The following is a 25,204-nucleotide window of genomic DNA, read 5'->3' as shown; positions in this document are numbered from 1 at the left end:
CCTGGCCATACGTGTTCGTTTCCTTTCCTATCACTCTTTGCTAAGTTCACACAACTGATCAGTGGAAGAGCACAGTTCTCTTCATCCTGTGCCTCCGAGGAACCTTTAGGAGATGTGAATACACATGTACACGCACAATCTTATGCAAATTCTAGCTTAATGACCCAGTGACCCATAAGTATGAATCCTGCTGTTGCCAAAGCCTTTGCTGGCCACTGTGTGCCTTGCTTCTGTCCAAGTTCAGGGATGAGCTGTATTGAGGGCTGGAGGGAAAAGCCAGTGTGCAAAGTGGCACAGGAACTCAGAGAAGCTCAGTTGACTGGGGCTCAAGTTCAGATTCAGCTTAACTTGGTCAACCTGTGCAAAACCCCTATGTCCTCTGTACCCAAGTTTCTTTGTCTGTAAAACCAGAAAGATGAATAGTGAGAAGATAAATAAGCCATGGAGCTCATGATGCTTTTCTTTTTGCATTGTTTTCCGGAAAGCTCAGAGCCAAATTGCATGTGAATTGAAACCACTTTTCTTGTCCCTGGATCCGGGGGTAAGTGTCTCCCATCTCATGGTTTTATGTTGGTTATTAGTGTAATGGTGTGGACTGTGGATCTGTAAAGGTGGTGGTGAGAAGATAGGCTGCATCGCTTGCTGATCCAGGCATGTGAGGGCTTCAGGCACTGCACTTGGGCATACTATAGGTGGGAGAGAATTCTGACCCTTTTTCCCATGTCCCACTCTCACTTTTCCATAACCATCCCTATATTTCCTTTGACCATTTTAGAAAATACTTTCGGATATGTATTTGAAAATAGTTATTTAAAAATAAGATCTCAAAGTCTCTGAGGCTTGATGGAAAAGCAGAAGGCACACGTGGACATTAGTTGAACGGTGTTTTACAAAAATAACATGACCTTAAAAACATTTTAAAAAACCAAAACAAAGCCCAGAGTAACCGCTTCTTTGTTTCAGTTAAGAAACCTCTTTCCTGAAATACAAAGCCGGCTTTAGGGGAAGCTAGATGGCAGGCAGCAAAGGTCTTAAGGGCAGGCTAGAGGCTTTGCAGGTTGATGGATTTGTTCTGTCATTTGGCAGATCAATCCCCATCAGATCCTTCCTTGTCCCTGTCTGGTTCTGCGCTGCTCACTGAGTGATAGTTCTTTTCTTCTTTTCCCTGTGGATGTGGATCTTACTTATGGCCACCATACGGTTTTCCTCAGGAGGAGAAAGGGGCCATAGAACTCACCTTGGAGATCATAACTGCATTGTTGCCACCTTGCTCTGCTGCTGCCCATGAAATGGGAACTGACTCTCCCCTGGCTCCTATCCTGCCTAAAGTGACCAAAGAATCTAACGGGGTTCCTAGGGCAGGGACCTGGAACTCCCTCGAGGGGATTATCTTAGGGACTCCCTGGTCCATGTTGTTATGACTCCTGGATGGTGCTTCCTGAGATACAGAGGGATCAATTTTCCAATTAAGAAGAGAGGATGAAGAAACAGACTTCAGAGCACCATCTTTCAGTCACGCTTCAAAGCAGCCCCATTACTGTCCATTCTGGACTTAGCTTAGCAAGAATGACCACTGCCCCTTTGGCAGGTTTTCTCCCACTCCCAGGCAGGTGAAGGGGGGAAGCAGCTGAGGCTTTGGATTTTAAACATGTCTCCTGTCATGATATAAATGCCAATGAGAAGGAAATAGATGAGTTGTGGCACAGTGGAGCTATGGAAGGACTCCACATCCCAGCAGAAGGGATGGGAAGTGAGTTTTGGCAGAGTCTCCCTTGAAGGAGCTTAAATGAATGACTTCTTTTTCTTTTCCAAAGTTAGACGCAGGCACAGTCTATAGTCAAGGTTATGAGCTGTGCTACTAGTAATTCCATCTAAATAGAATTTCTTCTCCTTTCTGCGTGAATTGCCATTGACAGTGTTTGAGCATCTTCCTTACCAGTGATCTCCCATCAGAGAGTCTTGTCTCTGAGTAGAACTGTACCTGAGCCACTCAGGTAAAAGCTGCCCAAAATCAAGCAAAAAAAGCCTGCTAGCAACAGCCCTGTTTAAATGATTGCTATCTTGCCTCTGCAGGAAACTGGGCAGATTTAAAAAAATGCAAAGTCAGCTGTGTTGATGCAGTGCTGAGAACTGATTAAGAAGGCTTCGCTATTCAGTTCTCTTTAAATGAAATGATTTTCAAAATCCTAACAGTTTGGATGCCAAAGGAGAGGGAAGAAAGCCCAAGCTGAAGGGAAAAAAAAAAATCACTTTCCAAACTAAGGGGCTATTTTCACAATGAGGGGAAAAATCAGTTTTGAGCTGCTGTAGGGGGGACAGAGGCCGTGGTGCTGCAGATCTGGGCCTCAGGGCCTGTCTGCAAAGTGTGCCGAGGACCCTGTCACTTGGAAAGAGCCTGCTGACCCAGCTGGCCTTTGGCTTGGCCCAAGCTGTGAATCCTACAACAGGCCTTCCTGACTCCGGACCTCAAACCTCCTTTTCCTTAGAGGACTTTAGAAGAACTTCAATTATTAATTCTTTCTCTGCTCCTTTGAGATGTCAGTCTTCTCCTTGCCTCTCGCCAGTTTTACAACCCAGGAGTGTCTTTCTCTAGGATCTGGGAGCATCCCTTTGAAATAGAGTCATCAGGAAAGCTAGTGCCCCATCTCCCATTCTCTTTGGGCAGGTAGGAGTCTAACTTCCATAAGCACCAATTAGCAAACACACATGGCCTACTCTCATTGACCAGTCTCTCCCCTAATTTCCTCCAGTAGTTTTCCATCAGCTTACTCCAACACTTAACAGCTCTCCCACCTTGCCTTTTGTTCAATCTCTCCCCCGCATTGAGAGAGTCTTGAATAAAGTCTTTGCCAGTTTCTCTGTGTGGTGTAATTTTTCTTTGACACTGCTCAATCCAAATCCTCTTTCTGAGACTCTGGAATCATGCCCCGCAATGTGGAGCAACCTCTTCTTCCCAGATGGAACCACCCTAGAAGATGCCTCCCCCTACCCTGCTTTACTTCTGGACTGGAAGAACCACCTCTGGCCCCTCCCTCCATCTATAATTCTGGAAATGCTCACATCAGCAATCCTTAAAAGAGAGGATACACGGAAAGGGAAGGCAGAGGCCACCCATCCCCATTTCTTGGCTACTCCTTGGGTCTGATCTCTTTTTCCACAAGGTTCTCTCTATTTTGCAATTTTAGAAGACTATGTTTTTATTTCTTGGGTGGGGAATAATCTGAAAGTGCTGTGCACCGCTGTGAGAGGGAACATCTCTTGAGCAGCTGCATTGGGGTTCCAGGAGTGAATGTCTCGATGGCTTTCCTTTGAGAAATGGGTGGTCATCTGGGTGGAGATGATCCATCTAAGTGTGCTGCATACAGCCTGGACTCTGGAGTCCAATTGCCTGGACTGGTTCTCACCTCCGCTGCTTGATGTGTGACCCGGGGCAAGTTGCCCAAGCCTCTCCCTGTGCCTCAGTTTCCTCAACCTGTAAAATGGGGGCTACTCATAAGGTGGTCATGAGGATGACATGCTTACATAAAATGCCTAGTGCAGTGCCTGGCTTGGAGTAGGCATCCAATAAATGCTTAGTCATAATCATCATCATAATACATGCATCGTTTTCCTGGAAGGATGCACATACAGTTGTTAACAAAGTAACCTTTGTGGAGAAACAGAGGAGGGAGGGAGATATTTCCTTTTGATTTTGTACTTCCTTGTACTGTTTCAACTTTTTACCCCAATGCTGCTTTTATTTAAAGATTTTAATGAAGTAAACATTTTTTCTCTCTGGTGATTAAGTGAGATAGGCTGTTGATAGCATGGGAGGAAATGCTCGTCTAGAAAGAACGTTTTAATAGATCTTTGCCATTTCAGAGAAGAATTTAGTCTTGAAGAGCCCATTTTTAAAAATGAAAAATAAACACGTGAAACCAAGCTACCTATTGCATAATTCCTCCTCCTATGTCCTTTTGATTTGATTGAGTTAAACTTACCTGGTGATCCAAAAGCATCACTGGTGAGAAAACACTGTTTCAGAGATGACCTGCTCTGCAGGGTGGCACCATGACATCTTTTGGGGGTGAAACAAAATGTATTGTTTTCAACCTGATAGCAGAATACCTGTCTGAGATTTGCCTTTGTTTAGAAAAATTCACTGCTAGCTTCTTTAGGTATGTGGGGATGTTCCTGCTCCCCTGTTTTCCTGCCCCTATTGGCTGGGTCCAAGACCAAGAGAACGCTGACTTTCTCAAAGAATCTGAGAGCAGTTTTAGATTCCCTTGGGCAGCTGAGAAATGAGGGGATGAGGGGCTCAGAGATGGAGAAGGCAAGAAAGTTGACCAGGGAGAGGTTCTTGTAGGAAGGATCAAGGGGATCTTTAGAATAAGGGTGCCTTTGATTTTAAGGTATCTGCTGGGCATTAGTATCCCCCACATCCACTGCTCCACATAACTGCTCTTGTGTCACAGTTTTGGGGAAATGAAAGAGAGAGACGGGGTGGGGGTGGGGGAGATGAGTAGAAGAGGATAGCATTAAGGGGTCTGACTTGACTAAGATCATTCTTTAGGGGACACAAGAAGTCGAAGCTAGAGGAAGAAAATGTAGCCTGTCTGAGAGATACTGGGATGTTGGGCTTCCCATTGTGAGGCACTGGGAGGCTCTAGCCATTTCCTCTATTAGCGTGGCAGCGACTTCTAATTGTTCCCTAATATCTCTTCTTGCTTTTTGTCTAAGACTCCCGTGGTTTCATCAAGGTACATGACTGCCTCGCTAGAGACTACATTTGCTTTGTAGCCAGATGTGTCCTTTTGACCATGCATCTTGTCAGGGGAAGGTGAACAAAATGTGCAGTGTGAGTAGTTGCCATTTTCCTTTCTTGATGGGAAATGAGTTATCTCTCATCTCCTCTCTTCCTCCTTTTCCATGGGCTAGAACATGGACGTAGCAATAAGTCCAGTTTGACCACAAAGATAAGGACAACTCCTAGAAGGCTCTTCACACACAGGTTGCAGAGCCTTAACCCTAGAGTTTCTGATTCAGTAGATTTGGGGTTGGGCATGAGAATTTGCATTTTTAACCAGTTCTTGTGTGATGCTGGTGCTGCTGGTCCAGGGACCACAGGTGATAGCACAACAACGAAGTAGAGGAGCCTGGGTTCCCAGATGCTCTTGTGGAGCAGAGACATCTAACACTGGGTCGCCCCTGGACTGTTACTAGAAAAGTGGAGTAAAAGTCTGTCTTGTTGGAGCCACAGTGTTTTTGAATCTCGTTCTCTTTTTTTAAGAGCAATTGAACCTGGGGGCGCCTGGGGGGCTCCGTCGGTTAAGCATCTGCCTTCAGCTCGGGTCATGGTCCCAGGGTCCTGGCATCGAGTCCCTCGTCGGGCTCCCTGCTCAGCGGGGAGCATGCTTCTCCCTCTCCCCACCCCCAACTCTCAAATACATAAATAAAATCTTAAAAAAAAATAGCGGTCGAATCTGTATCTTACTTAATACAAATATTACAGGTGAGGGTTACACAGGTAAGGTCAGAGGACTTGGGGACTCCTGGGTAGCTGGCTCTTAGGCTCAACATGGTTGATTTTTATTTGGAAAAATAATAAAACAAAGGCAATTACTTGTTGAATAACATAATGACTTCTTTTATGAGAGTATCACAAGTAGACAGTGGACTGAAAACATTCTCTCCACATCTGCATCATTGCTTCTTTTCTTGCTTTGGGAAAGCTCTAAAAACTTGGGATGCCTTTGTGTTCTCATTTGTGGTTTCAGTGCTGTTGTTCAGAGATGGATACTTTGGGCATTGTCTTAGAAATCACTGGAAATTCAAATATTTCCTATTATGTGCTTATTAATATAAACAAAAAGGTAATGATAACAATAATAAATATTTTCTGAATCCTTACTAGGTACTAGGTACTATGTCCTTTATATGCATTATGCCATCTGTTCTTACACTAACCCTGTGAGGAACTGTTACTATTATCTCTATTTTGCAGATGAAATTGAGTCTTGGAGGGCTCAAGTAACAGGTCAAGATTCCATTCCAGGTCTGCCAGATACTAAAGCCCATGACCTTCGCCTTGGAAATATTCTCTCCCTCCCTGGTAGATGACCCACTCTGGGATCATTTTCAGGCTCGGTCCACTGAATTTAACATTTGGCTGTTTTTTTAGTGTGTATGTGTTTTCAAATGCAAATGCTGTTTTTTCCTTTGAGCAGTCAGGCCTACTGTGCACCATCTAGACTGCTGTGCTCTGGCTCTAGGAACCTGCTGTGGGGACTGTTTGTTGGAAAGAGAAAGGGGCACAGAGTTTAAAAGGTGAAGGTGACAGACTGGCTTTGGGTTGCCTAGATTTAAGGCTGTGAGAATTTACTACCATGCAAGATGTTGGATTCCAATACAGTGTTGGGATTTAGTAAGTAATCACCTATCTGTGGGGACAACCGTGAGGGAGCCCATCTGGCAGCAGTCCAGGCAGGGACCATGGTAATTTCCTGTTATGTGCCTCTGGAGCAATGTCAAACCCTAACAAACCCAGGCTAGCGTGAGTGGGAAGCATTAACCACCCTTAGAACAAATCTAAACATCTCTGCAGAGGCCCCTCTTGGTTCTGGGCCTCTGGCTGCTTTTTACAATCAATTTTCTCCCCAACCTCCTGTCTTTCCTTTAAAATTTACTTTTTCTGGTTCTCATTCTTTTCCTTCATCTATCTATATCAGAGCAGAACAGTTTTTGAATTAATTAATCAGCAGTTAATTAATCCCGTTCTCACTTTGGTGGGATTATTAGGATCAAGCAATGCCCAGAGCAGAATGTGTCTTGAATTCTACACAGACCCTGGAAATGACTGCATTTTTATGTGAATTCAAAACTGTGTGAACCACTGTTCCTAAACGTGCCGATCAATCATTTGTAATAAACTGTAGGCCCATAGCACCCAGTCTTTGACTTAGTTATATTCTCTCTGTATTTTTCAAGGCTTTAGTTTAAGGATCAGTAAACATCTTCTGTAAAGGGCCAGATAGTAAAATTTTTGGTTTGTAGACCATAGGGCCTCTGTTGCAACTACTCACTTTGGTGTTGTAGTAAAAGCAGCTACGGACAATATGTAAATAAATGATTGTGATTGTGTTCCAATAAAACTTTATTTATTTATTTATTTTTTAAAAGATTTTATTTATTTATTTGACAGAGAGACACAGGGAGAGAGGGAGCACAAGCAGGGGGAGTGGGAGAGGGAGAAGCAGGCCTCCCACGGAGCAGGGAGCTCGATGCGGGGCTCGATCCCAGGACCCTGGGATCACGACCTGAGCCGAAGGCAGATGCTTAACTGACTGAGCTACCTAGGTGCCCCCCAATAAAACTTTGTATACAAAAGTATACAAAGTATACATGGATTTGGTCCATGGGCTATAGTTTGCCTACCCCTGATTTAGTTGAAGATAACAATTTATTCAGTCAGCTGCTGAGAAAAAAGTCGGAGGAGGAAGTAGTTGAAACCATGGTTTATAGTATGAACATTCCAAGCTATCTTGGCATTCTGGCTCCTGCTCAAGAAAACAAGGTTAAATATGGTAGAGATAATAGAAGATTATGAATTTTGGGTTCAAAATATGACCTTGAATATATAGGACGGGGGTAAACTTGCTGAGAGAATTTGTATGGAGAAGACCTGAGTCTTACTTTTCCTTAAAGAGGAAGAGTCTGGGAAGCCTTGCCTGTGAACAAAGATGGCCATCGTGGGTTGGGTTGCAGGTTGACTGGGTATAGGTCAGTGATGTTTGCTGGTCAGATCTCTCCTGGAGTGTGGTGTGCAGTCTGGACATCTTATTTTGAGAGTGCGTTGACAAAGTGCATCTCAAGAAGGGAGACCTAGACGGTGAGGAGCCAGGACACCATTGTCTGTGAGGAATCATGAACTGAGCTGCATATCTTTAGGGAAGAGAGGACCAAACTGAGGATTGTCATTGTCTTCATTTATCTGTCACAAAGGGAGTAGGACTTGTATGTGGCTTAACGGCCACGACACTTGCACAATCAGTACTTGACTGAACAATGTACAGAGAGGTTACAAGAAGGGGAGTCAGGCCTGGGATGGGATAAACTTGCTAACAGTGAGAGTTGTCTGTCAATGGAATGGCTGCTTTGGTTACTTCTGAGCACCAGGAGAGTTCCAGGTGCTAAGCAGTCACTGGGATGCAGTAACATTTCCTTCTGCAGGAGGGAGACCGATTTTTTAATACTCCTAACAAAATGGCCTTTAAATAAAGATAAAAAGAGTGAGGCCAGATGGGTTATTTTTATTGTTTGTAAAATCCAATAGAAATATTCTCTATAGAGTACAGTGTTTTTGACTGAGCTGGCATTCAGGTATCAAGGAGGATAATAAACACTATTTTCAACAAATTGCTTGTATCATTCAATAGGGAAGAGGGAGAGATAATAATGTGGTACTTATAAGTTTGTCAGGTGCCCAGTGCCGCCTGGATCCTGTTACCAAGGCCTTTGAAAGATGGAGGGTGATTCAGAAATGTGTAACTTTATTAGAAGTTCTACAAGAGTAGTGGAGTCCTCTGTTACGGAACAGTCCTGTCTCTCTATTCTTCAGACTCTGTTATCCTCTGGGTCAAGTCATAGAGCATTTGCTATGTGCCAGGAATAGGTCTAAGCATTTGATGTATATTGATTTATTTATTCCGCTATAGCAGTGGTGCTCAACCAAGGACGGTTTTGTACCCCAGGGAACATTTGTTAATATCTGGGAGACATTTTGATTGTCACGACTGAGGGATGGTGAAGTGCTACTAGAATCTAGTGGTTGGATGCCAGAGATGGTGCTAAACACCCTACAATGCCCAGGACAACACACCACAACATGGAATTATCCAGATCCCAACGTTGGTAATGTTGAAGTTGAAATACCCTGTTGTATAGGATGGTAGGTGCTATTATATCCATTTTGCAGATAGAGAAACTGAGAAGCTAGAAAAATGGATAACCATATTACTGTCTTGCCTCCTTGTTTATTTAGTGACGTTATAATGCATGCAGCCTTGGAAGTACTATGTGTGGTTGTTATCTTTATCTCTTTGAACCAGTACAAAAATGGAATTCTAAGGGCGCCTGGGTGGCCCAGTTGGTTAAGCATCTGCCTTCAGCTCAGATTATGATCCCAGGGTCCTGCATGGGGTTCCCTTCTCTGTGGGGAGCCTGCTTCTCCCTCTGCCTCTCTCTCTTTCTCTCTGTCTCTCATGAATAAATAAATAAAATGAAAAAATGGAATTCTATTTTCATTTTTTATTTTATACTTAATAAATACAAAAATTCTTAGTGAATAACCCAGTTCTCTCCTGAGGAGTTTGTTAGTGGAGTCAGACAAAGATGCAGGGAGACTGGAAGCTCGGGGAAAAGAGGGCGTGGTCCATTATTTCTCATTGTGTGTGGTGCTCTTTAGTGCTGATGGCAGAGAAGTTACCTGCTATCTGTGGAGTTAAGTTCAGGTAAACAGTACTTCCTCACTAGACCTGGTCTATGTGTCAGATAAGAAAACCACTTAAGTCTGTGACTTTAAGAAGTAGATCAAAATTCTCTGTTTTTCCTCTTTGTGGTCCTTAATCCTGACACTAATTCCTAGCTGTGGACCTGAATTTCTCCTAAAAGTAACTTTTTGCTCACTGTGATAAAGCATTTTAAGGCACAAATGTATTATCTGAGAGGGATAACCTAAATTAGGTTTTGCATTTATTCTAGAGGCCTCTCAGGGTTCTTAGGGAAGGAGAGAGGATAGGGGATTTCAGTGGAGAGAAAAAGAAAAACATTTATTACAAAGGAAGGGCTACCATGCTGGGGCCTGGGAAGGAATAGAAATTGAAATATTTGCTTACTTAGTTGGTAGGAAACTGGCCCTTTCTTCTTTCTCCATTTTTAGCTCCTGCTGGTTTGGCTCCTTCCTCCAGGGACAGTCCTAGTGACGGTATGTATGTTCCTGTGCATAGTGTGTGTGAGTCACCTTTTAGATTTCAGGAATTGGTGCAAAGCTTCGCGTACATTTATAGATGCATCCGCTCAACTGGCATTTAAGGAATGCCTCATCTATATCTGGCACAATGCTAGGTATTGGTTCTGACTTCAAGAGGCGAAAAATCACATGTAGAAGCCAGGTAAGTAAAATGAAGGCTGCACACAGTAGGGAGGGTGCTCTGAATAAAATATGCACAGGGTGGCTCTGGGGCATTGATGCGCCTAAGTCAAACTTCGGGTGGTGGGTCATCAGGAAAGGTCTCCTGGAGTAGAAATTTCTTCACTTGATTTTTGAAGGCTCAGATTTAGTTAACTAGTAAGAGAAGTGGTAGAAATGTATCTCAGCCCAAGGGAGTAGCATGGGCCAGGAACAGAAGTGTAAACTTTGATAAGGAGACAGAATTGTAAGGGGTTCAGCAAAGTAAATGTGAAGGAAGGGTGGTGATCAGGCCAGGGGTGTGGACAGTAGCCACAGCAAGAGCCTTCATGGCATTCTAAGGACTTTGGATGCTGACCCGAAAGCTGCACGCCTCCGCTGAGGGCATGGGTTGTGCTTTCAAAAGTGACCTCTGGCATCTGCTTGCAGAATGAATTGGAGAGTGGCCAGACAGGCAGCAGGAAATGGTATTGGGAGCTTTTGTTGTAGTGCAGGTGAGAAGCACAGAGGCCTGAATACTCAACTCATAGTGGCAATGGCTGGGAAGGAAGTGATTTGAGAGATGCTTGGAGGTAGAATCTACACAGAGTGGTGGCTGCTTTGATGTGAATAATGACAGAATTCTGTCTGACTCCCTTGAAGTTAGTTGTGGTGGCCATGTGACTTGCTTTGGCCAATGAAATATGAGTGGAAGCACTTCTATTACGTCTCATCAGAGATTGCACTGTTTGCAATGAGATTGAAGTTACCAAAATTTTTAACAAAGCATTTTAGTAGAAAGAACATTAAAAAAAAAAAAACAACCAAAAACCCAAGGCAGGCAATAGAGTATTAACCCTTGGGAGTTTATTTTTCTACAGATTTTTCAGCATTTGACTCATATGTTTTTCTACATCTTAACTGGGGATACTCTTCAGCACAAAGACACACAGACCCACAGACATAGACACACACACAAACATCTCTGCTCAGGCTAGGATATAAAGTTCTAACGGTATTTAAAGAGAACAGAACAGTTTCCCTTTGGTTTGGATTGCAGCCCAGTGATGAAGAGAGACAGGTTAAATGGCCAAAGTTGTTGGTTTCTAGCATGCTTCTCTTTCAGTGGTTTGGGCATGGCCTTGCAGTCAGCTCTGCAGTATACATGGACTAATTAATGAGGACAGTCTTCAGGTGCCTGTTCCCTCCTTTCTCTCGCACTTGATCTGCTGACCTGCTTTTCTGACCACTTTATTGCTAACTGCACTGTTGTGGCAGGGAAAGAAGATCCAGCTAAGTCAGTCTGATTTGCTAGTACCTGCTCCACAGAACTGGTAGAAGGGACTGAAAAATAACCCAGGAGAATAGTCTACTGATAGCATTTTAAAAAATTCAGATCATTCTCTTCCTCAGCTGCAAAAAGTAATTTGATGAGTGTTGACTTCAGTGTTGAGAACTCCTTACCAAGAAGTTATTCTATGAGTTATGAAATAGGTCTTCTTGAACCTATGTCTCTGTCTACTACTTGAGAACTACTATACAGACTTTGATGGTCCATAAAATGAGATGGGTCTTTAAAAGGTACACGGTGAGGCTGTCTGGGGTATGTGGCCTGGAAGGAGATGCCCTTTGCAAAATTTCTTTTCTGCCCTTCTTCCCTACCAAAAAGATTTAAAGTCACTATCACACAGAGAGATGAGCTCTGAAATTCTCATTTATTACCAAGATGCAAAGGTACTGAAATAACCACAAAGAAATGAGATTCCTTCTTCAGCTTGCTGAAGAAGGAAGTGAATTGATCTGTGACTTAGAGGTGTCTCCTTCAGTTAATCATTGCTGACTCTTCACTGCCTGCAATCACTATAAATCACCATGAAACTGTAGAGGAAACTGACACATGCAGTGTGGAAGGAAGTGGAAATGGGCTGCATATTGCTACATAGGCTGGCTGAAACAGGAGTCCTGTTTTTCAGATGCAGCACCTGACACAGAAGGCAGGGGATGACAAATGTGTCTGAATTATTGGTTAGCAAAGCTGGCCTCGCTTGGCTGACGGTCGTCTGATGGTCACTGCCCTTTCCCATCTGCTTCAAAAGTTCATTGCCAGTAGAGGAAACATGCTTTGCTTAGAACCATGTCCCAGTCTTGCCTGATGCTTTGATAAATCACAAGAACCTTAGAAGCAGCTGAAGGTGACCTGAGAAAGTATCTCTTCTGCACTCTGTCCTGCATCAGAGTTCCTTGGTAAGCTGGTTCCACCTTGACAAGATTAAGTCAGGGATGCTCTTTCCCAATAGGTTGGGGAACAGGGAAGGCAGCTCTGATTTTCAAATAAGAGTCCCCTGGCATACTGTATCTACTTCCACAGTTATGGCCCTGGAAAGCTAACTAAGACACTTGTGTTATATGAGAACCCTCATAATGCTTTGTAAAAGTGTTCTCTCTCCTGGTGGCTCTGCCTGAAAGTACAAAGCCCTTCTTTTTTTGGATAAGATATTATTCAGTGTCCTTAAATGTAACCTTTTCTTGCAGGCCCCAGTAACTGGAGGCAATAATTGAAGAGCGTAGGTGTTTGTGACTTGCGATCCCTATCATTGGTCTCTCCCTTTGTAATGAAACACACAGGGGGCATCTTTCTGTGCTGTGTGGCAGCCATTGTGAACCTGATCTTGCCTCCACTGGGGTTCCCTGTATTCACTGTAGTTCTCTATGGATTGATCTCACTCCTTATGGCCATTACTTTGGCTCTGTTACTGCTGAGTCATATACATCATTTGGGGAGGTGAGAGATTTAAGATGCATCACCAGCAATAAGGTCCAAATGACAGAATTATAAAGACGGTGCCAATGGAAATGGAAAGGAATCAACAGACTTGGTGACTGGATGGCTTTCAGTCATTTAGGGAATTGGGGTTCTATGCAGGTAAACTAAGGAAGAACCCAATTATATAAACAGAGTAAGAAGAGAAAATAATTAAAGGGAAGGTAGGAAGAAGAAACACAAGTGAGGATTGTAAGGGGTCTAGTGAAAAAAGCAGTGAGTTCTGTTCTAAAATGGATGTACAGTTGGTGTGCTGGCAATGAAGGCAGGTGATTTGGGGTCATGTTTGGTAGGACGCTGGAAATCTTAGAAGGAACTGAGATTCAGAGGTGAGGTCCACACTAGTGAGGTAGGTTTGAGTCTTTTGTGTTGATGTGATACTAGCTAGACCCAAGGGAGTAGGTACGATTACACAGAAAGAGGCATGCCTGGAAGAGAGAAGAGACCTGTGGAAGGCATCTGAAATGTTTGCATTTGAGGGCTAGGAGGAGAAAGGTGCACAGGCAGTGGAACCTGAGGAGGATCCCTAGGAGGAGGGAGCACAGAAGGAAAAACAGTTTCAGGAGAGGGTAGCTACATTATATGTGGCAGAGGGGTCACATAGGAGGAGGACTGAGAGGAGGCCATAGGATTTCCAATTAGAAAAATACCAGACATATTGGAGAAAGCATTTTTGGTGAAGTATTTGACATAGAAGCTTGATTCTGGGCAGTTGAGAGATGAATGAGTGAGGGAGAGCCATGGTGGTGAATGTGATGTGTGTGTGAGCTTGATGGATGGAAGGAGAGTTGTCTGATGTGGGGACAGGGCTGAGGACACATGGAAGAGCCATCTTACCCTGAGGCATCATGGGAGGTAGTAAGCATTCGAGAGAGGGAGAGAGAGAGAGAGAGAGAGAGAGAGAGAGAGAGAGAGAGAGAGATGGGCTGATTAATGTGACAGAATTTAGGAGGAGTTATGAGGGATGGGAACCAAAGCCCAGTGATCACCATTAGCACTGGAGACGGGTTGAGATCCTTACCTTGCAGACTGAAGAGGCATAAGGGGCAGGGGAAGCACTGAAGTTACTTTGAGGTGAAAGAAGAGGGAGGTGTGGGAGAGGACCTTAAATTCTTCAGTGAAGTAGGAGGCTCTGTAAGAAGAGTCTGGGGTATTTTAAGATTATAAAAGAGCAGAATAGATTGGAATTGCTGCCATATGGAACAGGACAGACAGTTAATAAGGATGAATAAAAGGATTAGTGAACAGCCGAGGCAGAATAATACAGATTTATAATGGGAGCCGGTCAGCTGGGTTTTAAAATTTTCAGTAGCTTGGCAATAAGAGTAGATAAAATGGATGATTGGGTTTACCCAGAGCTGAGGATTGGCACGATTAGGGTCATTATAGGTTGGGAGTAGATCTGGAAAGAGGACTTCAAGGTGTCTCTGTGTATTCCTGTTTAACCACAGAGACCCCTTGATGAGTAACAAAGAGGTCCCAAAGTCCCAAATGCCACAGCACAAATGAGCTCGCCAGCTTTCTTTCACTCAAGAACTTCTCAGAGATTTTCCTGATATAGTACCTTTCAAAGAGGAGTTTTCATGGAAAGGAGTGTGGAAAAATGGGAGCACTGCTAAGAGGATTAGGAAGTCTTGGAAATCAGGGGCAGTGGGGACTCTGGGCTTCTAATCTATGCCAAGAACTGCATCAGCTAATCCTTTCTCTAAGGCTGTGAAATAAGCACAGAAGGCTCAGGCACGTGCCTAGGGTTCCCAGGATTGTGAATAAGAAAATGAGCCAGGATTCAAGCCCAGGTTTGTATGGCACCAGAGTGCATGGACCAGGTGCTGCCCCACGTCACCACCTTCCTTGAAGAAATTTCTAGGAAGGGAAGTGGCTGATTGGTTTCATCACTGAGCTCTGGGGTAGCTCTGAACATGGGGTTAAGTCCGCCACTGAAAAGGCTTGGGCAGGTGTGGACAATAACCAGGGACGAGATTGTTTCTGGTGTGATGTGAATTCCTCATAACTCATTTCTTGGGAGAATGCTCCTCAGTGGGCTTTTTTAGCTCTCCTCTCATAAGCTTGGAAATTTGTGTTTAAACTGAAGGTGGAAACGTTGTGAAGTATCTCTTGCCTACATAATGCTACCTTCCATTTCCTTCTTGGTGGAAGCAGGACAGGCTAGGATTTGAGTGAGAGAAGCTTGTGTCATTTACTTGCCTTCCTGTGGAAAATCTCCTGGCAGGAAGCAATATGCATTGTGTCCTGGGCAGTGGACAAAGGCCCTCAGAGAGGGAAGTATGGTGGCAGCTGACAACAAATGAACTAAAGCTTAAAAAGAAAAGAAAAGAAAAGAAAAAAAAAAACATCCTGAGGGACCACAAGAGCCAAGACAAAGAGAGCTATGAGCATAAGTGATATGGGCACCAGGAACTCAGAGCCAAAAGCAGACCCAAAGCCTGCAGCTAGAGACTCGTGTGTCTTAGAAAATAAAAATAGACCCCCTGGGGCTACTATGCCCAGGAAAGCCAACGTTTTAGAAGATGAAGTGCTGGCCTCCTTTCATTTCTGAGTTTTATTTTGCTCAGAGCTGGGAATAGAGGAACACAAATCTGAAGGGAAGATTTCCAGGAGTGTGGTTGGTTTTTAAGTTCACTATTATGGTAGGCAGCCTCTCAAATGACCCTCAAAGATCTCCCCCTACTGGTGTGCACAGCAATGTGTGAGCTACACCTAGCACGTGCTTCTAACGAAGAGAGCGCGGCAAAAGTAATGGTGTCACTTACAAGACTGGGTTACAGGAAAATCTGTGACTTCTTGCTAGCTCCCTCTTGCCCTCTCCCCCACTTTTTTTTTTTTTTAAAGATTTTATTTATTTGACAGAGAGAGACACAGCGAGAGAGGGAACACAAGCAGGGGGAGCGGGACAGGGAGAAGCAGGCTTCCCGCTGAGCAGGGAGCCTGATGCGGGGCTCGATCCCAGGACCCTGGGACCATGACCTGAGCCGAAGGCAGACGCTTAACGACTGAGCCACCCAGGCACCCCTCCCCCGCTTTTTCTGACAGATACATCTGCCATGCTGTGAGCTGCCCTGTGGAGGCCCACCTGGCAAGGAACCAAGGGAGGCCTCTAGCCAACAGTCAGTGAGGAACTGAGGCGCTCAGTCCAACAATCACCAAGGATCTGAATGCTGCCAACAGCATGTGAACTTGGAGGTGAATCTGCCTCCAGTTGGGTCTTGAGATGACTTTGACCCCAAGTTGATATTTCATGGCAGCCTTGTGACACTGAGCCATAGGATCCATCTAAGCAGCACCCAGATTCCTGACCCACAGAAACTGTGAGATAATAAATGTGTGTTTAAGATGTAAAGTTTGGGGGTAATTAATTGCACAGCAATACATAACTAATGCAACTCTGTAAATTTCCACATGGCTACTTTATATGCCTTTGGAGTAAAACAGGCTCTTCCTGAAAAGGCAGAAAAGAATGCTTTATAATCACTCTGGGCCATATGGCATTGCTGCTTGTGAGTCTGTAATCCTCCTTGCCAAGACATTGATGACCTCTTGAAAGAAACTGGAGAAGCTAATGTCTCAATGTCTTCTGATGGTGCCTATTATTTTGCTTGGGTTCCTAGATCCAAAAGGCTGTGAAAATTTTTTGGTTTGTGGTTCAGTAACACTTAGAACCCACTGAGGAAATGGACAGATCAGTCAGTGGTGTTAAGGTCAAGTTGTAGGCCGGGGTAGAGGCAGACCCTTATCAACCGGGCATTCTCTTTTCTATAGGAGTCTGCTTTTGGATTGGGCTCTGTTCTAGATGGTGGGGTATCCCCTTCCACTCCCAGACAATGTCCTGCTGTTCCTGACCTCACCACAGCAAACTGTCTGAATTACTAACCATACTGTTTTTGTTTTGCTTTGTTTCTTTTGTTTTTGGTATAATTTTAATTTTTTTTTGTTTTTAAATTCCCAGTCAAAACATTGTTTTCTAAAGTTATTTAGGTCAGTTTCTCTCTCTCTCTTTTTTTTTTTTTGAGAGAGAGCGAGAGTGGGGGGTGGGGAGAAGGGGAGGGGCAGAGGAGAGGGAGAGAGAGAGAATCCTAAGCAGCGCAGAGCCCAACGGGGGGCTCTGTCTCATAACCCTGAGATCATAACCTGAGCCGAAATCAAGAGTTGGATGCTTAACCAACTGAGCCACCCAGGTGCCCAATCTTTCTTTATTTTTTATTTATTTTATTTTATTTTTTTAATGTTTTTTTTTTATTTTTTATGTTATGTTAATCACCATATCATTAGTTTTTGATGTAGTGTTCCATGATTCATTGTTTTCTTTCTTTTTTAAATTGGATTATAATTAAAACAGAGTGCTATGTTAGTTTCAGGTGTATAATATACTCATTCAACAATTCTATACATTACTCAGTGCTCATCAAGGTAAGTGTACTCCTAATCCCCATCACCTGTTTCACCCAATCCCCTCTGGCAACTACCAGTTTGTTCTCTGTACTTAAGAATATGTTTTTTTTTTTGTTTCTTTTTTTGTTTGTTCATTTGTTCTGTTTCTTAAATTTCACATATGAGTGAAATCATATAGTATTTGTCTTTCTCTGACTTATTTCACTTAGCTTTGTACCCTCTAGATCCATCCATGTTGTTGCAAATTAATCATGCTGCTTTTCATTAACTCTAGATCCCTACCAAGTATTTTTCTTACACCAGCCTTTTAAGCTATCGCCACTTTTTTTTTTTAATTGCTTACTGTACTGGTAGTTTCACTTAACGTTCTTCATTTGAACTCTATCCTGACTCCAGCCACCCATCATCATTGTACAGGAGGAAAACGACCAGATTTGGCCTTAAATTATAGCATCTGGAAAGAGGTTTTAGTGTTTTTCGTCCTTGAGGCTGATATCTTATCCTTTCATTGTACCACCCAGAGATAACTGTTAAGGAAGTTCCTTACTTGGCAATATTTCCGTTTGTTCTTGGATATAGAAACCGATGTTTGGAAAAGGTGCTACATGAGAGAGTATCTTCTTTTCTTTTTTTTAATTTTTATTTTATTATGTTATGTTAATCACCATACACTACATCATTAGTTTTTGATGTAGTGTTCCATGATTCATTGTTTGCGTATACCTCCCTGTGCTCCATGCAGTACGTGCCCTCTTTAATACCCATCACCAGGCTAACCCATCCCCCCAGCCCCCTCCCCTCTAGAACATTCAGTTTATTTTTCAGAGTCCATAGTCTCTCATGGTTCGTCTCCCTCTCTGATTTCCCCCCTTCATTTTTCCCTTCCTACTATCTTCTTCTTCTTTTTTAAACACATAATGTATTATTTGTTTCAGAGGTACAGGTCTGTGATTCATCAGTCTTACACAATTCACAGTGCTCACCATAGCACATACCCTCCCCAGTGTCTATCTTCTAAAGGTCTATGTGTGTTTCTTTCCTTCCACACTTGTAATTGTATTACATTTGAATTTCAGGTACTTATTAGCTAAAAGATAATGAAGCACTCCTCCTCGCCTACCCCCAAATGACAATTACTGCAGACCCTCTCTCTGCTCAAACCTCCAACACCTTCTCTACCAGCATGCTGGTGTTCATACATCCTACTTATCTGGGACATCAGAGCGAGTGGATGTGGGTCCCACAGGTTGCTCACCTGCCAGTGTCTGCCTTTAAAACTCATACCAAATGCCTCTACTTGTGCACTGGATCCCATCTCTCTCTTGTGCTCTCAGGACATCACTACAGCCACTCTCCCCTTCTCTCTTACATCACTGACTATTTGTTCTTTACTGGATCGTTCTTATGAACATACTATTATATCTGCATACTATTATATCTGCCATCTTAAAATAGGGAATCTTCCCCAATTCACTTTCTCCACCCACTACCACTCCATTCTTTGCACCAGCTGCAGCAAAAATCCTCAAAAGCAATATCTGTGCTCCCTATCTCTAATTTCTTTCCTCCTGATTTCTCTTAAACCTGCTTCATCAAGCTTATTCCTAAATCCTTCCTGGAAACGACTCTTGCCAAGGTTACCTATGACCTCCATATTGTTATGTCCCATGGTTAGTTATCAGTCTTCATCTTACTTGAGCTGTTAGCACACATGTTTAGTCCTTGCTCTTTGATATACTTTCTCTGCTTGGCTTCCAGTGTACCATACCCTCCTCGTCACTCCTCCTTGGCTTCATTTGCTGGTTACTTCTCTTCTCCTTAATCTTTTAACATAGGAGTGTCCTAGGCCTTAGTCCTTGATTTTTCTCCTCTTTTCTATCTCTAGTCACTTCCTTGGTGATTTCATCCAGTTTCATGGCTATTAATACCATTTATATGCCAATGACTCCAAAATTGTTATGTCCAGTCCAGACTTTTACATTCCAGATCCTTCTATCCATCTGTCTACTTGGCATCTCCACTTGGATGTCTCATCGATTTCTTAAACTGAATCTGTCCCAAACTGAATTCCTGTCCCCTGATTTTGGTCAAACATGCAATAGCTGCAGCCTTCCCCATCTTAGTTGATAGCAATCTATTTCATTATTTAAGCCAAAAAACTTGGAATCTCCCTTGACTCTTTTCTTTCCTCATACTCCATGTCTAACAGTCAGGAAATCCTGTTGGCTTTATCTTTAAGATTGATCCGAATCTGACCACTTTTCACCACCTCTTCTGCTATCACCCAGATCCACCATCATCTCTTGCATGGATTCCTGTAGCCTCCTGGGTCTCCTTGCTTCTCTATAATCTTCTTCCAACAGAGCAGTCAGATTAACTCTTTTGAAAGATCATGTCACCTCTTTCTCAAAGCATTCCAAAAGCTCCCATTTCACATCAGTGTCCTTGACATGGTCTGCCTGATTTGATTCCTATCACTTCTGTGATCTTGCTGTGGTACTTAACTCCTCTAAGCCATAGGCTCCTCATCTGAAAAGTGAAGAGTAGCATTCTTACAGTACAGGATTGTTCTAAGGATTAACTGAGATAATACGTGTAATAGTAAAAAATAAGAATGGTTATTTTATCAATATTATTAGCAACTATTAAATAATATGTTAAGGTTAAGGACCTTAACTCAGAATTCAAGGCCATTTATATTTTTCCCCAGTCTTTCTTTATATTGTATTTCTCATCGTTCTCCTGTTTCTCAGTTTTCTTGCTTATAAAATTTGCAAAATGGAGATAAGTCCTGCCCTTCCTCACAGGGCTGGTACATCAAGGTCCTTTTATTATAGAAGGGGCTGCACAAATAGAAGATATTGTCATTCTATTTCCAAGGACTAAAAGGGCTACTCTTTCTCTGCAATAATAACATGGTGCTTTTCCTTCAAATGTTTCACCTGGAAACTTGAAAAAACAAACAAACGTGTGTTGCTATGGCAACATCAGAAAGGGAATTAGCACCCAAAGAAGTTGTAAGTACTGCCCCTGAGCAGGCTTCAGGGATGGGTACTTGTTTTGACAATTTAGAAAACAGCAAAGACCCTTGCTTTCCTGCCTTGTGATACTATTAGTCCTTGTCAGCTCTGTCTGATTAATTAATGTTCCAGCAGAAAAGAAGTGCCACTCATTGTGTATTCTTCTTGGTGCTTAAATTTGATGGAACTTGTTTCTCTCCTTTAATTGAAATGCTTCCCACACAAAAGAAACAAGGTCAGCTTGTTAGATTCTCAGAGAGTATCCATTCACTCTTAGGCCCAGAGCACAACCATTTCAGTGCACATTGTGACAAAAGAAAATGTGTCATTATTCAGTCATCTCATAAAAAATTTTGTAAAAAATATTGGTGTAATGTTTCAGTTCAGCCAATGGATGGACCTCAGGAGATGAAAGATTGTGCCTTAGTACTTTGTTGATGGGCCTTGCACTCATGTGTTGAGGTACCCTGCAAGGATCGTACGTGAGACCTGATCCTTTTAATCCTGCCTTTGCAGCTTTGTCCCTCTAAAGTGTCTAGATTGTTGGAGCTGGACAGCAGGGAAGAGGTCCTGGAAAGAAGTGAGGCACAGCCAGTTCTCTGCAGAGAGAACCCAGACTAATGTCCCATTAGTTTTCTATTTTTTAAATTAGAGTAGAAGACTAGGATATGTGAACAACAAAAATAAAAATCCGACATAACGAACAGAGGTTGGAACCACCATCAAATACCTTAAAATTGGTCCTTACTATATTTGGCAATTGAAAAATTGTTACCATATTTATGGTATTCAAAAAAGAGATTTAACTTACCACCTATTTTGGGGGCTTGGGTCATCTGTGAAACACCGTAATATGGTAGGAGATATGCTTTGTGATCCTCAGTGGTGAGATGTGATAGAAGCATAATCACCACGGGCTAGCTTCACCACACCAGCTGCATGTTCTTGGGCTAGATGTTGAATTTCTTTGTCCCTCCGGTTCCTTCTCTGTAAAATGAACGATAATGATAATATTTTGTGAAGGTTAAATGAGAGAATGTATGTGAAACTAATCGGAATGAAGTTAGAGCCTTTGACTCCACATCTTTCAGGACCATAAAGGGCTGAGATGAGCATGACCACATCATAGGAAAGTAAATAAACAAATAATATAAATATAATGCAAGTGATTAAGTATTCTTTTTAAAGCAAAATGATTAGAACAACAGGGGAGTCAGATGAATTTTGACTAAGGACAAATCTGAATGCTTTGGAGAAAGTGGAATGGGTGGGTGTAATTAGTGGTGGGGAGGTGGATAGACTTTCCAGGTGGAGGGGAGAGCAAAAGCCAAAGCCGAAGTCTAGAGAGCACGGCTGTAACCTTATCAGGGTGGCTTTACAGGAACAGGCTGTCTGGAAGGGCATTGGAAAAGAAGCCTGGAGTCCAGTTAGTTGAGATTGAATGCTAAAATTGGAAGCTGTTGAAGTGGGTTTTTGTTGTTGTTGTTGTTTATTTTGTTAGCAGTTAAGTGACAATGACCACATCTGTTCTTTAGGAAGATAATCCTGGCTCTAATATGTCTTAGGGGTGATGGGCAGAGAGACTGCAGTGTTCTAGGGGAGGGATGATGAGGGCTAGATGCAAGGGAGGAAATGGATGTGGGAGATGTTTCTGAGAGATAATCTACAGAATTGCGCTACTTACCAGATGTGATGGCTCAGGCTGAGACAGGCCAAGCCTAGGTTAGCCCTGACACTTTTTGGGAGGCTTCGTGACTGGGAAGGTAGACAGGCTAGGGACCTATGGTTGTTAAGTGACTAATTAGGATCACCCATCAGTGGTAGGAGGCAGGGGGGAAACTCGGTGAAACAGATAACCACCACAGGCAGTGTTGAAGGCCCCGGGATCTGTAACTTTGGCTGGGGGATGGAGAGCAGTGCTCACACTATCCAGGTACTCTGGGAGATGAAGCCTGAATTTCCCACTTTCCTATTTCCAACCAAGGTAGGAGTCACAGTCTTACCCTATTTAGTGTTTCTGTTCCTCTCCAGCAGCCTGTCTGAAGACTGAGGCTTTGCGCAACCTTCAGCAATCTGAGGGAATCAGCCTCAATAACCGAGGTGAGGATGCTTCTTTGGGAATGTTTACTGCATTGCCAGCCAGAGTCCCAGCCCTGGTCCAGCCACCAATATCGGGGGGGTGGGGTGGGGTGGAGGGGCAGGCACACTTATTGTCCAGGAATTGGCATATAGGACTCAAAGAAGTAATTTTTTTTAATTATTATTCTTTTCTGCCCTTTAGTTCCACTTACCATCCTTATCTAATCCTTCAACAAGAAATTCTTGAATACCCACTGTGTGCATGGGATGAGGACATTCTTATGAATTAGATGTTGCCCTTGAGGAACTTTGTTACTTACTGTGCTTTCCTGTTTGTTAACAGAAAAGGAACTGCCCAGGGAGAGTTAACAGTTTTAGAGTGGCCTTGCTCTTCAGCTCGGTTGATCATGGGCATTATTTTTGGTTAGAGCTTGCAGTCTATAAATCTAGTCTAACTCCCTTATTTTACAGACCTGAAATAGGCCCAGAGAGGAGGTCAAATGACTTCAAAGATGACACAACTAGGTTGTGTCAGAGTTGGGGATGTGTCTTTCTAGCATGTGTCTTTTGAAATTCCCCTGTCTCTCTGAAGCTGAAAACTCCAGAATAAGTTATCACAAAAATATCCTAGCATAAAAATCTTTTTTTTTTTTTTGGTAGAGGAGTCAAAGGGTAGTAACATGAATTTTATTTTATTTTGTTTAAAAAATATTTTTATGTATTTTGACAAAAATTATATGTATTTAAGACATACAATGTGATGTTTTTATATATGTGTACATTGTGAAATGATTATCACAGTCTAAACTAGTGTATCGATCACCTCCCATAGCTATACTTTTTTGTGTGTGTGGTGAGAACAGTTGAGATCTCTCAGCAAATTTCAGGCATATAATACATTATTATTAATTACAGTTACTATGCTGTATGTTAGGTTTCCAGAACGTATTTATCTTATTGCTGAAAGTTTGTACCGTTTGATCAATATCTTCCCTTGTCCTCCGTTCTCAACCTTTGGTAACTACCATTCTACTCTCCATTACTATGAGTTTGACTTTTTTTTTTTTTAAGATTCCACATGTAAGTTGGATTGTGTGATATTTGTCTTTCTGTGTCTGGCTTATTTCACTTAGCATAATGTCCCCTAGGTTCACCTGTTTAGTGTCAGGATTTTCTTTTTTAAAGGCTGCATAATATTCCATTGTGTGGAATAATATTCCATTATACTTATTCCTAAGTATTTCATTTTTTGGGGTGCTATTGTAAATGAAATTGTGTTTTTAATTTCAAATTTCAATTTTTCACTTCTGACATATGAGAAAGTAATTGACTTTTGTATATCAACTTTATATCCTGGACTTTCTATACTTGCTTATTAGTTCCAGGAATTTTTAGTCTATTCTTTGGGATTTCCTACTTAGACAATCAGTTGTTAGAAAACAAAAGTTTTTTTTTTTTCTTCCCAATATATATATTGAGTCCAATATTGTATTATATGTGTATATGTATATACACATATATGTATTGTAATATATACATACATATCTATAATATATATACATGTATGTTATAGATATATATATTACATATACACATATACATATACACACAAATATACATATATATATTCTTGTTTTAAAAAAATTCTCTGACAATCTTGGTCTTTATTTATTTATTTTAAAATTTAAATATAGGTAGTTAACACACAGTGCAATATTGGTTTCTGGAGTAGAATTCAGTGATTCATCATTTACATAATACCCAGTGCTCATCATTACAAGCACCCTCCTTAATGCCCACCTCCCATCTAGCCCACCCCCCACCCACCTCCTTCCATCAACCCTCAGTTTGCTCTCTATCATTAAGAGTCTCTTATGGTTTATTTCCCCTCTTTTCTTTTTTTCTTTTCCCTCTTCCCATATGTTCATCTGTTTTCTTTCTTAAATTCCACATATGAGTGAGATCATATGGTAATTGTCTTTCTCTGACTTACTTGTTTAACTTAGCATAATACACTCTAGCTCCATCCATGTCATTGCAAATGGCAAGATTTCATTCTTTTTGATGGCTGAGTCATATTCCATTGTATATATACACCACATTGTCTTTATCCATTCATCAGTTATGGACACTTGGGCTCTCTCCATAGTTTGGCTATTGTTGATAATGCTGTTATAAACATCAGGGTGCACGTACCCCTTCATATTTGTATTTTTGTATCATTTTGGTAAATACTTAGTAGTGCAATTGCTGGATCATAGGGGAGTTCTATTTTTAACTTTTTGAGGAACCTCCATACTGTTTTCCAGAGTGGCTGCACTAGTTTGCATTCCCACCAGCAGTGCAAAGAGGGTTCTTCTTTCTTTGTATCTTTACCAACATCTGTTGTTTCTTGTGTTGTTAATTTTAGCCATTCTGACAGGTGTGAGGTGGTATCTCACTGTGGCTTTAATTTGTATTTCCCTGATGATGAATGATGTTGAGCATCTTTTCATGTGTCTATCAGCCATCTGGATGTCTTCTTTGTAAATTGGTGTATTTAGACCATTCATATTTAAAGTGATTATTGCTATTTTATCCATTCTGTTTTTGCTTGCATGATTTCTGATAAATCCACTGTAATTCTTGTCTTTAGTACTCTATAGGTAAAGTTTTCTTTTCCTCTGGCTTCTTTCAAGATTTCAAGATTTTCTCTTTCTTTTTCTGAAGTTTGATTATGATATATTTATGTGT

This window comes from Mirounga leonina, unplaced genomic scaffold (genome assembly GCF_011800145.1).
Source record: "Mirounga leonina isolate KUSES-001 unplaced genomic scaffold, KU_Mleo_1.0 Mir_125, whole genome shotgun sequence".
Lineage (NCBI taxonomy): Eukaryota > Metazoa > Chordata > Mammalia > Carnivora > Phocidae > Mirounga > Mirounga leonina.
Note: the sequence above shows the minus strand (reverse complement) of the source record.